Genomic DNA, 14,082 nt, shown 5'->3' on the forward strand with positions numbered 1-14,082 from the left:
GCAGCACACAGGCCCTAGAGTGTGCAGGCTTCAGTAGTTGCAGTGCAAGAGCTCAGTAGTTGCAGTGTGTGGGCTCTAGGGCGTGACGGATTCAGTAGTTGTGGTGCACGAGCTCAGTAGTTGCGGCACACGAGCTCTAGAGCGCAGGCTCGGTAGATGTGGCGCACAGGCTTAGTTGCTCTGCAGCATGTGGGATCTTCCTGGACGAGAGATCAAACCCATGTCCCCTGCATTGGCAGGAGGATTCTTAACCACTGAGCCACCAGGGAAGTCCTCCACAAAGATTTTTTATTATGTTTTATTTTTTTTTTCTCTTTGGGAGTCCCATCTGACCTAGATTATAAACCCATAGAGAACAGTTTTGCATTTGTTTTTGTCAAGGCCCCAGGAATGTCAATGGCCCCGGATCGGTTCTTGTGTTAACTTCTTAGCATGTAGTTCACACTCTATGCAGACAACAAAATATCAAGGCCTCACACCAGTGCATATCACAAGCCTGGGGTTTTAATTTCCCCAGGATATTTTTTAAAATTTTACCCAAGGACCTAGCAAGTTTTTTCATCACTTCCCAGGGCCAGTGGCCAGGGTTTTCTTGTCCCTCAGTCATAGACTTTTCATCTGTTAGAGGATCCAGCTTTATGCAGGGGACCTCTTTTGCAGAGCCCCATCTCCCATGATCCCAAGGCAAAGTGTCTGGTCCCCACATGGGCAAGAGAAATCCAGACCCCATCACCTAGGCATAACCAGGACAAGAACACAAATGAGCTGTCACTCTGTCACCTCACTCCTGCTATTATGAGTTTAATGCTTCTCTTTGTTACAGGCAGGCTTGAACTTGACTGTGTTGTTTATAATCTTTATGTTACATTTCACTCAGCATTTACAAGTCTTTGAAGTATGTGTTGAGATGGGTGAGCAGTCTCTATTACCTTACTCTGCCTTGGTTACCAGAAATGGTCCACTATGATGTTTGATATTGCTCTGAGCACCCTGACGGGAGAGGAGAATTTACAATTGCATCTTGTCCAGAAAAGGTCATTCAAAATGGGGAAGGGTCTGAAATTATCAAAATGAAGAACAGTCTAAAGGGACTGTGGATGTCTAGTCAGTGTTTAAAGGTCTGTCATAAAGAAATGGGAACTCACTCACTTCTCAGTTGCTTTGACTGGTGGCATTAGGTCCAGAGTGTGAAAGTTACCAGAAGACAAAATTTAGCTCAACACAAAAATGAGCTAAATGAGTCCTCCATGACTCACAGTCCACAAAGCAGATGCCTTTGAAGAGAAAACATTATATAACTACACCTGCCATATGTTATTTATTTTACCATATGTTGCCATCTCTTGAATCTTTCATTATTCTTCTTGTTTCCTTCTCCCCCATCTCTCTTCCTCCCTCTCTCCCTCCACCCATCTTTCTCCCTCTTCTCTCTTTCTGGCTGCTCTCTATCTTCATCTACATCCATCCAAATCATCTCCTTCCTCCTTCCCTTTCCTACTTCCTTCTCCCCTCCTCTTCCTTACTCCATGATTTCATCCCTCCCTTCCACTTCAGCTCCTGAGTGCGGTATGCTCCCACATTCCAAATGTCAATGTGCCTGTAGTATTCTAGGGATTCAAAGCACTGTCCAGGAGCATAAAAATTGGGCTTCTACCGTGACTGCTCCAGCCGTGACCCCTTGGGTCAGTTTCTATTTCACTCACAGTGTGAGCTTTAGGGAAGGTGACATGTCAACCAAACTTGAGTTTATGGAAGTGAAGTTGCCTCTCCTGGGTATAATGCTTTAATTGCAAATATTTCTTGAGTGGTTTCTACATGCCAGCACTACAGTAAGCACTTAACATTTATTTTTCTCTTTTAAATCTCACAACAGCCTGATAAATTAGGTACCCTTATTAACCACACTGTACAGTTAAAAGTGCAAAGTAACTTGCTAAAGATTATACAGTTTGAGGGTGGCAGAGATGGGATTTGAACCCAGAGCCATGTTCTTAACTACTCAAGAATTCAGTCTCCCACCAGAAGAGGGGAAGGTAGGGAAGGGTCTTAGCTCCTTTGTCCTATCCAGTGCTATGCTTGGAGCAGGTTTGGAGAATTCAGAGTAAGGCCAGATATACCTGCATACAATAATGCACTTTTCAGCCCAGAGTTTTATTTTTCATAGTGAAATAGTGAAATAGAGAAATTGGGCAAGAAGATCTGATTAACTTTCCCTATATCACTTTTAAAAGCAGAAGCACAGAGGACAAAGAAAGTTTAAGAAGAGGAGTTAAAATCCAGCTTCCCCATTTTTATGGGCAAGTCATTTAACATCTCCGAGTCTCCAGTTCCTCATTTATAAAGTGAGAATCTCATATGAGGCTTATGTAGGAGATTAGATAAAGTGGTTAAATTATCTGGTACATAATAGACACTTGGTATCTTTTAGTTGAATCTTAATCCAATTTCTTTTAGTAACACAATCCCTTCCCCAATTTATGCAGACCCATCTCCAGGCTAATTCCGACTCATCCATCGATTCTGATGTTTAATCCAGAGACACTTCTCACTACCGCCTCTCATCACCCAATCTCAGCTATGTGACAGTTCTGTTTATCCATTAGACCCTGTGCATGCCCTTTTTATAGCTCTCACCACAAAAACACTGTCTACCTAGCAGTGTCCACAACTAATCTGTGAATTCCTGAAGGAGGGGGATCTTTCCATTTATCTCAATATTCCCAGTGCCAACAACAGGGTCAGACATATCACAGGTGCTCAGTAAACTTTTTTCTTTTTTTAATTAAAGTCCTATTTTTAAACTATACCAACTGTGAACTTAACACACTTTTTGTTTTTTTGGTTTTGTTTTTGTGTTTTAATACCTTAGTCTTTTAGAGTAGTTTTAGGTTCACAGCAAAATTGAGAGAAAAGTACAGAGATTTCTCATACATCCACTACCCCTACATATGCATAGCCATTATCAACATCCCCCACCAGAGTGGTACATTTCTTACAACTGATGAGCTACACTGACACATCATTATTACTCAAAGTCCATAGTTTACCTTAGGGATCATGCTTGGTGTTGTACATTCTATGGGTTTGGACAAATGTATAATGACATGCATCCATCATTATATTATCATACAGAGTATTTTCACTGCCCTAAAAATCTTCTGGGCTCTGCCTATTTATCCCTCCCTCCACTTCCCACCCCTAGTAACCACTGATCTTTTTACCGTCTCCTTAGTTTTGCCTTTTCTAGAATGTCACATAGTTGGAATCACACAGCATGTAACCTTTTCAAATTGGCTTCTTTCACTTAGTAATGTGCATTTAAACCACGTTTTTTCATGGCTTGATAGTTCATTTCTTTTTAGTGCTATATAATATTCCACTGTCTGGATGTACCACAGTTTATATATCCATTCACCCACTGAAGGACATCTTTATTGTTTTCAAGTTTGGGCAATTACAAATAAAGCTGCCATAATGATCCATGTGCAGGGTTTTGTGTGAACATAAGTTTGTAGCTCCTTTGGGTAAATTCCAAGGAGCACAACTGCTGGATCATAGCGTCAGAGTATGTTTAATTCTGAAAGCAACTGCTAAACTGTCCTCCAAAGTAGCTATACCATTTTGCAGTCCCACCAGCAATGAACGAGAGTATCTCCTGCTCCATATCCTCACCAGCATTTGGCACTATCATTAGTCCAGATTTTGGCCATTCTTCTACGTATGTAGACATATTTTGTTTACAAAGGTAATATAAAAGGAGTTGCTCAGATGAGTCAATTGCTATCTGGTCACATGGTTCTCACCCAGCCTGCAAGTCTTCAGAAGGCAAATATTTGTTTGTTCTGCCCAGATTCCCTCTAAAACAGTGTCTTGCAGACTAGAATGATAGGTTCATCAAAAGATGAGAAATTAATTTAATTGGATCACTATAAGTATTTCTTTTTTAATGAAATAGACTAGACTGTGATAGGACAGAAACTATCAGAGTGAATCACAAATAGCAAGGGTAAATCTTGTCTTGTGAAATAATTGTATGTATTGCATTAAGATAGAAAACATGTTTTTTAGTGTGAATCCCAGGCAGAAGTTTGAAAGTCATCTGCAATAAAAGCCTAGGTGCTGAGAAAAGGGGTCACAATGGACTAATAGTTTTATCACTAAGGGTGTGTGTTTTGGGTGGGAAACTGGTGAAAACAGTGAGACAGATAATTTGGGGAAGTAAACTGGTCTCTTCTTATTACATATAAACTGCAATTGTTAATATTTATTGGGCAGTTTCTACATGCCAGGATTATATTAAATTCTTTACATACACTTTTCATATGGATCCTTACAACAGTCCTGTAAATTAGGTACTGCCCCTGTTGCCTATACCAGTTTGCCACAAACCTATACTTTGTTATGAGAATAAAATACCACAGCATAAAGCCATGACTGTAAGATCTTTGTAAGATTCTGGAATCTTTTTAACTTTCCCATATATCCTTGTAGTGATTAGGAATAAACTCATAGGAATAAAAAAATAGAGAGCTCACTGTTCTTGCCTCTGGGAGTAGAAAGAAAAGGAGAAGTTGCATTAATCTTACTCATTTGGGTAGCCAGGCTTCCTGGGGGAAATGGTCAAGGGATATAGCAATCAAAGACAACTCCTAAGCACAAGAAAAGCAGGCTGGTGTCTGCCCCTTGGGGCAATTAAAGGAAGGGGTACATCAGCCCATGTACCTATGTACATCAGCCTACCCCCCCATCCTGAGAAAAAACCCTGAGGATTCTAGAAAGTCTCCTGTGGCTCTCTGTTCCTATACTGACTCTCCTCTATTTAAAGAAGCACTTCCTCATTCTGTATCCTTTTTCTTCCTCAAGTTCCTTTAAAAATATTCCAGGCTTGGCCCATATTCTTCTTAGTTTTATAAATTTATAATCTTATATGCAGATCCTGCTTCTCCCCTCTCCCTGGCTCTGCCATCCCCTGATCTGTTTAAGCAGGGTTTGCCCAAGAATAGAACTATGTTTATTGCTTGGCTTTCAGGATGTGGGACTCCTAATGGTGTCTGGCAGTGTTTCAGCTACAGCAGCATAAATCAAGCATCTTCAGAAAATCAGCAGTAATGAATCCGAGATCTATTCCTTTCCCTGTTATGTGGCTGGTCATTTTGAATAGGGTAAGCAGTGAACCTCTGCATCCCTCCCAACTCTAAAATTTTATGATTTTATAGATTATAGCTATAATCAATCTTGTCTGTGTATAATTAGCTTTGGGAGTTTTTTTTTTAATGTAGAGTTTTCTGTTCTTCAAATTTTATTAGTAGAATTTCAAGTGTCATTTTGGGGATGTCTGGTATTAACAATAGTTTGCATTATTTTCTTCCTAATTATTCCACCTTTATACTTCTCCACTTAAAGGCTTATTTTCCACTTTGTAACTTAGAAACTTTTGCGAGATTTTCCTTCTATTTGGAACCCCTTATTTTACTTTCGATGAACAGCTGACATGACACCAATGCCTTCTGTGTCATGACTTCCCCAACTCATCTTTTGCTAGCTCCATCAGAGGAGAAAGATCATAGTCTGAAAATCTTGTGCTCTTCTGACCACTAGGAGAACCCAAAATCTATTCTTCTCCATTCAAAAAAGTGTGCATTTACCCCCACCCTATATTAGGAGTCTCTAAATAGTTCCCTCACTGTGACATAACTAGGCTTCAATATTTCTGATTCAATCTTTCAGCAGCCTTTGATAGACAATTCTGTTTAAGTCCTTAATAAAACAAAATTCTATATAAAATAAGTTATCTAGACATGGAGAATCAGATAAATATTTTTCAATTCAATAAATATTTAATGATCACTGAGTAGACGTTTAGTTCTATTTCCCACCAAACAAGGCTCTTAGGCTAAATTCTTCCTCTCCCCACCCCTAGAGGCTGGCTCCCCTCCACCTTGACATCCCATCTCACCCCCCGAACTCTCATTTTAACTCCCTCCCTGTTCCTCACCATTTCTTTAAACTCTCCACCCCAGAATCCCAAAAGCAGTCAGACGAGTCCTCACCTATCCTAGATAGGCCTTGCCTACTCTGGGCTGAACACGTTTTTCACTGAACACATCTCTCCTCATTAGAAATTAAGTTTCATGAAGGCAGAGTTTTTTTTTTTTTTTATATAAGTTTTTTCACTGCTATACATCCCAGCACTCAAAACAGTGTCTGGCACTTTTGATTAAAAAAATTAGTTGAGGGACTTCCCTGGTGGCGCAGTGGTTAAGAAGAGTGCGCTCCCAATGCAGGGGGCCTGGGTTCAATCCCTGGTCAGGGAACTAGATCTCACATGCATGCCTCAACTGAGAGTTCACATGCCACAACTAACGAGCCAGCGAGTCACAACTAAGGAGCCTGCCTGCTGCAACTAAGACCCAGCACAACCAAATAAATAAATAAATAAATATTTTTTTTAAAAAACTTAGTTGAGGGAATTCCCTGACAGTCCAGTGGTTAGGACTAGGCGCTTCCACTGCAGGGGGCACGGGTTCGATCCATAGTCAGGGAACTAAGATCTCCATGACACATGGCGCAGCCAAAAAAAAATTAGTTGAACAGAATTACTATTTGGTATGTAAAAACAAGTGCACCTCATTGACCAAAAAGTTCATTCCCAGAAAGCTTACTATAAATTGACTTAACGAATATCAAATGTTAGTTTCACATTGTCTCATATTGCTATTGTGACTTTCAGATTGATTTTGAGTTGCAAAGTTTCTTTTTTTTTTTTTTTTTTTTTTTGCGATATGCGGGCCTCTCACTGTTGTGGCCTCTCCCGTTGCGGAGCACAGGCTGCGGACACGCAGGCCCAGCGGCCATGGCTCACGGGCCCAGCCGCTCCACGGCATGTGGGATCCTCCTGGACGGGGGCACTAACCCATGTCCCCTGCATCGGCAGGCGGACTCTCAACCACTGCGCCACCAGGGAAGCCCACAAAGTTTCATTTTCTCTTTGCCTTATAGTTTCTCTACCAAGTCGCTAATGATCCGGAAGCAAACACTCATATTTAGAGAAAAAAAAAATGTGTAAAAGAACCTAGTGATTCATCCACTGTAGGAAAAGTGGAGAATAACTGTTTGGTAACTACCTGATATTTTAAGATTTCTAATGTCTGGTTAAGCTTATGAGAAGTTAAAATGATCATAACAAAGGAAGTCAACACTCCTATCCAAAGCACAAACCCAGCAAAATGGATATATGGTTAAAATATGCATAAAAACTAACCTTTTTTGCTTTTTCCAAAGCTACATATAAATATTAAAAACTCAGATTTGCATTATACATGCAGATTGTAAAAATGGAGACACATATTACATATTAAAAAGAGCATTAAGACTGTGTTTTAAAATTTCCAGTTACCAACCAAAAAGCTGTGGTGGATTCAAAAGAAACACCGTCTATAAGAAGCTGTGACAAGGTGAAAAATTATTGTCTGATTCAGGTCATGAGCAACAGGAGACATCGGCCTGTCTGTTGTCTGCAAACTGCAAGGAGCTGAGGCAAACATGACAGCTTAAGAGAACACAGCAGACCACGCAGGAAATCCTTGTCTCAGCACCAAATCTAACTTGTACCAGCTGTGTCAACTTGGACAAGACTCTTCACTTCCCTGAATCCCAATTTCCTCATCTGGAAAGTGGGGACAATTAATGCCTCCTCACAAAGTTGTGATGCTTGGATTAATCATGATCGTGCATGTATTTTGTTCATTATCAGCAGCTGGACAAAAATACCTAACATGCCCACAGCCAAGTTCCTGGTTCTTGCCCCTCCCCAGACCCATCCTATACCAGTTTTCTCACCTTAATCAATGTCACTTTGGTTCTTAAAGTTGTCCAGGCAAAAAACCTTGCAGTCATCCTTTTGCTTCTTTCTTTCTTCCAGCCCATCAGGAAATCTATCAATTCCACCTTTAAAATATATCCAACATCCTACCACTTCTCACTGCCTCCACTACAGCTACTCTGGTCCATATCACCATTTTTTTTCACTAGGCCTACTGCAATAGTCTCTTCACTGGTCTCTCTGCCTCACCTTTGCAACCTATGGTTCTTAACTTACACAGAAAGGGCCTTATAAGGTATGTCAGATCACAGTACTCATCTGCTCAGAACTGTCCAATGGCTCTGATTTCACACAGAGTAAAATTCAGCACCTGTACCATGTCCTACAAGGGCCTGAAGGATCTGGTCCCCTGCCACACCTCTCTGGATCAATTTCCTACCCCTTTCCTCCTCACTCACTTGGCAATAGCCGCAGCTGGGCCTCTTTGCTGTTACTTAAAGCCACCAATCAAATTCTCACTTTGGGCCTTTGCACTGTGTTTCCCTCTGCCTGGAATGTTAATCCCCTGTTAAAAAACAAAATACAGGGACTTCCCTGGTGGTCCAGTGGTTAAGAATCTGTCTTGCAATGCAGGGGACACGGGTTTGATCCCTGGTTGGGGAACTAAGATCCCACATGTTGCAGGGCAACAAAGCCCGCAAGCCACAACTAGAGAGAAGCCTGCACACCACAATGAAGAGCCTGTGTGCCACAATGAAAGATCCCGCATGATCCCGTGTGCCACAACTAAGACCCGACACAGCCAATAAATAAATAAATAAATAAATATAAAATAAAAAATACAGCCAAGTAAATATGAAGATCTAATTGGCTTTATTCAATAGTTCATGAATCATGAAGCAGCCTATCTAGTAAATAGGAAGGTACTCCAAGGACTTGTACAAAGTGGAAGGTTTCTACAGGCAGAAGAAAAAGGGGAACAAGGAAATTGTTGGCAAAAGAAAAGACTGTTTCGGGCCAAGTCATCCTCTTTTGGGGGGAAGGGAATGTCAGTGGTCTTATTATGCAGATTACTTCAGGCTGACTCAAGGAAAAATATACAACATGAGAATTGTGAGTTTCAGTTTTATTCCGGGTCTTACTGAGGAATGCAGCCGGGGAGACAGCATCTCAGTAGCTCTGAGGAAACTGCTCCAAAAAGGTAGGAAAGGAGACAGCTTATATAAGTATATATGATTTTTGACTAGAGAATATATGCAGTCAATCATACATCTTGGTAACAGATCACTGCTAGTGACAAAGATCACCTATCTAAAGTTAACAATTTTAATGTTTTTCTATGTATGTGTCAATGAAAATTCAATTAACAATCAAGTTAAGCAGAAAAGAGGGAATTTTATTCAAGCCAAACTGAGGATTGTAACCTGGTAGATATTCTCAGAAGCTCTGAGAACTGTTCTGCCTGTTAGAAGTCGAAGGCACAGTCAGATACACTTTTTGAGACAAAGGGTTGTACATTAAAATGACATACGGATATTTTACATAAAGTTCACCAATACAGACCAGGTAAGTGCATACAAAGCAGGCAGCAAGTCACCACGACCCCCTACAGAGTTGGGAAAGAATGTTATTCTTTTAAGAACTTCATTGCAGAGACACCTTCAAGATGGAGGAGGAGCAAGACGTGGAGATCACCTTCCTCCCCACAAATACATCAAAAATACATCTACATGTGGAACAACTCCTATAGAACACCTACTGAATGCTGGCAGAAGACCTCAGACCTCCCAAAAGGCAAGAAACTCCCCACATACCTGGGTAGGGCAAAAGAAAAAAGGAAAGACAGAGACAAAAGAATAGGGATGAGACCTGCACCTCTGGGAGGGAGCTGTGAAGGAGGAAAAGTTTCCACACACTAGAAGCCCCTTCACTGGCGGAGACGGGGGGTGACGGGGGGGAAGCTTCAGAGCCATGGAGGAGAGCACAGAAACAGGGGTGCAGAGGGCAAAGTGGAAAGATTCCCACACAGAGGATCGGTGCCAACCAGCACTCACCAGGACTGAGAGGCTTGTCTGCTCACCAGCCGGGACGGGTCGGGGATGGGAGCTGAGGCTCGGGCTTCAGAGGTCAGACCCCAGGGAGAGGACTGGGGTTGGCTGCGAGAACACAGCCTGAAGGGGGCTAGTTAGCCACAGCTAGTGGGGAGGGAGTCCAGGAGAAAGTCTGGAACTGCCTAAGAGGCAAGACACCATTTTTTCGGGGTGCGCGAGGAGAGGGGATTCAGAGTACTGCCTAAACGAGATCCAGAGATGGGCACAAGCCGCGGATATCAGCGCAGACACCAGAGACAGGCATGAAATGCTAAGGCTGCTGCTGGAGCCACCAAGAAGCCTGTGTGCAAGCACAGGGCACTATCTGCACCTCCCATCCCGGAAGCCTGTGCAGCCCACCACTGCCAGGGTCCTGTGATCCAGGGACAACTTCCCCAGGAGAACACATGGCACACCTCAGGCTGTTGCAACATCACGCCAGCTTCTGCCGCTGCAGGCTCGCCCAGCATTCCATACCCCTCCCTCCCCCTGGCCTGAGTGAGCCAGAGCCCCATAATCAGCTGCTCCTTTAACCCTGTCCTGTCTGACTGAAGAACTGATGCGCTCAGGCGAAATACACGCAGAGGCAGGGCCAAATACAAAGCTGAACCCCAGGAGCTGTGCAAACAAAGAAGAGAAAGGGAAATCTCTCCCAGCAGCCTCAGGAGCAGCGGATTAAACCTCCACAATCAACTTTCTGTACCCGGAATCTGTGGAATACCTGAATAGACAATGAATCACCAAAATTGAGGTGGTGGACTTTGGCAGCAACTGTAGACTTGGGGTTTGCTTTCTGCAACTAATTTGTTTCTGGTTTTATGTTTATCTTAGTTTAGTATTTAGAGCTTATTATCATTGGTAGGTTGCTCTCTTCCTTTTTTTTTAATATAGATTTTTTTTTCCTTTTTCTCTTTTTGTGAGTGTGTATGTATATGCTTCTTTGTGTGATCTTGTCTGTATAGCTTTGCTTTTATCATTTGCTTAGAGTGCTGTCTGTCCGTATTTTGGGGGTTTTTTAATTTTTCTTTTTAGTATAGTTTTTGGCACTTGTTATCATTGGTGGATTTGTTCTTTGGTTTGGTTGCTCTCTTCTTTATTTCTTTCATTTTTCTTCTTTTCTTTTTATTACTTTTTAATTTTTAATAATTTTTTCTTATTTCTTATTTTAAAAACTTTATTTTCTCTTTCTTTCCTTCTTTTTTTCTTTCCTTCCCTCCTTCCCTCCTTCTTTCTTTCATTCTTTTTCTTTCTTTCTTTCTTTCTTCCTTTCTTCCTTTGTTCCTTTCTTCCTCTCTTTCTTTCTTTCTTTCTCCCTTTTCATCTGAGCCATGTGGCTGACAGGGTATTGATGCTCCAGCCAGGTATCAGTCCTGAGCCTCTGAGGTGGGAGAGCTGAGTTCAGGACATTGGTCCACCAAAGACCTCCCAGCTCCACATAACATCAAACGGTGAAAGCTCTCCCAGAGATCTCCATCTTAATGCTAAGACCCAGCTCCACTCAATGACCAGCAAGGTACAGTGCTGGAAACCCTATGCCAAACAACTAGCAAGATAGGAACACAACAGCACACATTAGCAGAGAGCCTGCCTAAAATCATAATAAACTCACAGACACCCCAAAACATACCACTGGACAGAGTCCTGCCCACCAGAAAGAAAAGATCCAGCCTCATCCACCAGAACACAGGCACCAGGCCCCTCCACGAGGAAGCCTACACAACCCACTGAACCAACCTTACCCACTGGAGGCAAACAACAAAAACAACAGGAACTATGAACCAGCAGCCTGCAAAAAGGAGACGCCAAACACAGCAAGCTAAGCACAATGAGATGAAGGAGCAAGGTAAAAACCCACCAGACCAAACAAATGAAGAGGAAATAGGCAGTCTACCTGAAAAAGAATTCAGAGTAATGATAGTAAAGATGATCCAAAATCTTGGAAATAGAATGGAGAATATACAAGAAACGTTTAACAAGGACCTAGAAGAACTAAAGAACAAACAAACAATGATGAACAACACAATAAATGAAATTTAAAATTCTCCAGAAGGAATCAATAGCAGAATAACTGAGGGAGAAGAACATAAAAGTGACCTGGAAGATAAAATAATGGAAATAACTATCACAGAGCAGAATGAAAAAAAAAATGAAAACAATTGAGGACAGTCTCAGAGACCTCTAGGACAACACTAAAGGCACCAACAGTCGAATTATAGGGGTCCCAGAAGAAGAAGAGAAAAAAAAAGGGTCCGAGAAAATATGTGAAGAGATTATAGTTGAAAACTTCCCTAATATGGGAAAGAAAATAGTCAATAAAGTCCAGGGAGACAGCAGAAGCAACAAGAACTACAATCATACAGCCTGTGGAACAAAAACCACATTCACAGAAAGATAGACAAGATGAAAAGGGAGAGGGCTATGTAGCAGATGAAGGAACAAGATAAAACCCCAGAAAAATAACTAAATGAAGTGGAGATAGGCAACCATCCAGAAAAAGAATTCAGAATAATGATAGTGAAGATGATGCAGGACTTCAGAAAAAAAATGGAGGCAAAGATTGAGAAGATGCAACAAACATTTAACAAAGACCTAGAAGAAATAAAGAACAAACAAACAGAGATGAACAATACAATAACTGAAATGAAAACTATACTAGAAGGAATGAATAACAGAATAACTGAGGCAGAAGAACGGATAAGTGACCTGGAAGACAGAAGGGTGGAATGCACTGCTGCGGAACAGAATAAAGAAAAAAGAATGAAAAGAAATGAAGACAGACTAAGGGACCTCTGGGACAACATTAAACACAACAACATTCGCATTATAGGGGTCCCAGAAGGAGAAGAGAGAGAGAAAGGGCCAGAGAAACTATTTGAAGAGATCAGAGTTGAAAACTTCCCTAATATGGGAAAGGAAATAGCCACCCAAGTCCAGGAAGCACAGCGAGTCCAATACAGGATAAACCCAAGGAGAAACACACCGAGACACATAGTAATCATTGGCAAAAATTAAAGACAAAGAAAAATTATTGAAAGCAGCAAGGGAAAAATAACAAATAACATACAAGGGAACTTCCATAAGGTTAACAGCTGATTTCTCAGCAGAAACTCTACAAGCCAGAAGGGAGTGGCATGATATACTTAAAGTGATGAAAGGGAAGAAACTACAACCAAGATTACGCTACCCCGGCAAGGATCTCATTAACATTCAATGGAGAAATCAAAAGCTTTACAGACAAGCAAAAGCTAAGAGAATTCAACACCACCAAACCAGCTCTACAACAAATGCTAAAGGAACTTCCCTAAGTGGGAAACACAAGAGAAGAAAAGGACTTACAAAAACAAACCCAAAACAATTAAGAAAATGGTCAAAGGAACATACATATGGATAATTACCTTAAATGTGAATGGATTAAATGCTCCAACACAGACACAGGCTTGCTGAATGTATACAAAATCAAGACCATATATATGCTGTCTACAAGAGATCCACTTCAGACCTAGGGACACATACAGACTGAAAGTGAGAGGATGGAAAAAGATATACCATGCAAATGGAAATCAAAAGAAAGCTGGAGTAGCAATATTCATATCGGATAAAATAGACCTTAAAATAAAGAATGTTACAAGAGACAAGGAAGGACACTACATAATGATCAAGGGATCAATCCATGAAGAAGATATAACAAGTATAAATATATATGCACCCAACATGGGAGGACCTCAATACACAAGGCAACTGCTAACAGCTATAAAAGAGGAAATCGACACTAACACAACAATAGTGGGGGACTTTAACACCTCACTTACACCAATGGACAGATCATCCAAACAGAAAATAAATAAGGAAACAGAAGCTTTAAATGACACAATAGACGGGATAGATTTAATTGATACTTATAGGACATTTCATCCCCAAACAGCAGATTACACTTTCTTCTAAGTGCACATGTAACATTCTCCAGGATAGATCACATCTTTGGTCACAAATCAAGCCTCAGTAAATTTAAGAAAGAACTAGAAACAAAGAAAACAATAGCAAAGATCAATAAAACTAAAAAGTGGTGCTTTGAGAGATAAACAAAATTGATAAACCATTAGCCAGACTCATCAAAAAAAAAAGGAAGATGACTCAAATCAATAAAATTAGAAGCGAAAAAGGAGAAGTTAC

The sequence above is a fragment of the Physeter macrocephalus genome, chromosome 4 (genome assembly GCF_002837175.3).
Source record: "Physeter macrocephalus isolate SW-GA chromosome 4, ASM283717v5, whole genome shotgun sequence".
In the NCBI taxonomy this organism is placed as follows: Eukaryota; Metazoa; Chordata; class Mammalia; order Artiodactyla; family Physeteridae; genus Physeter; species Physeter macrocephalus.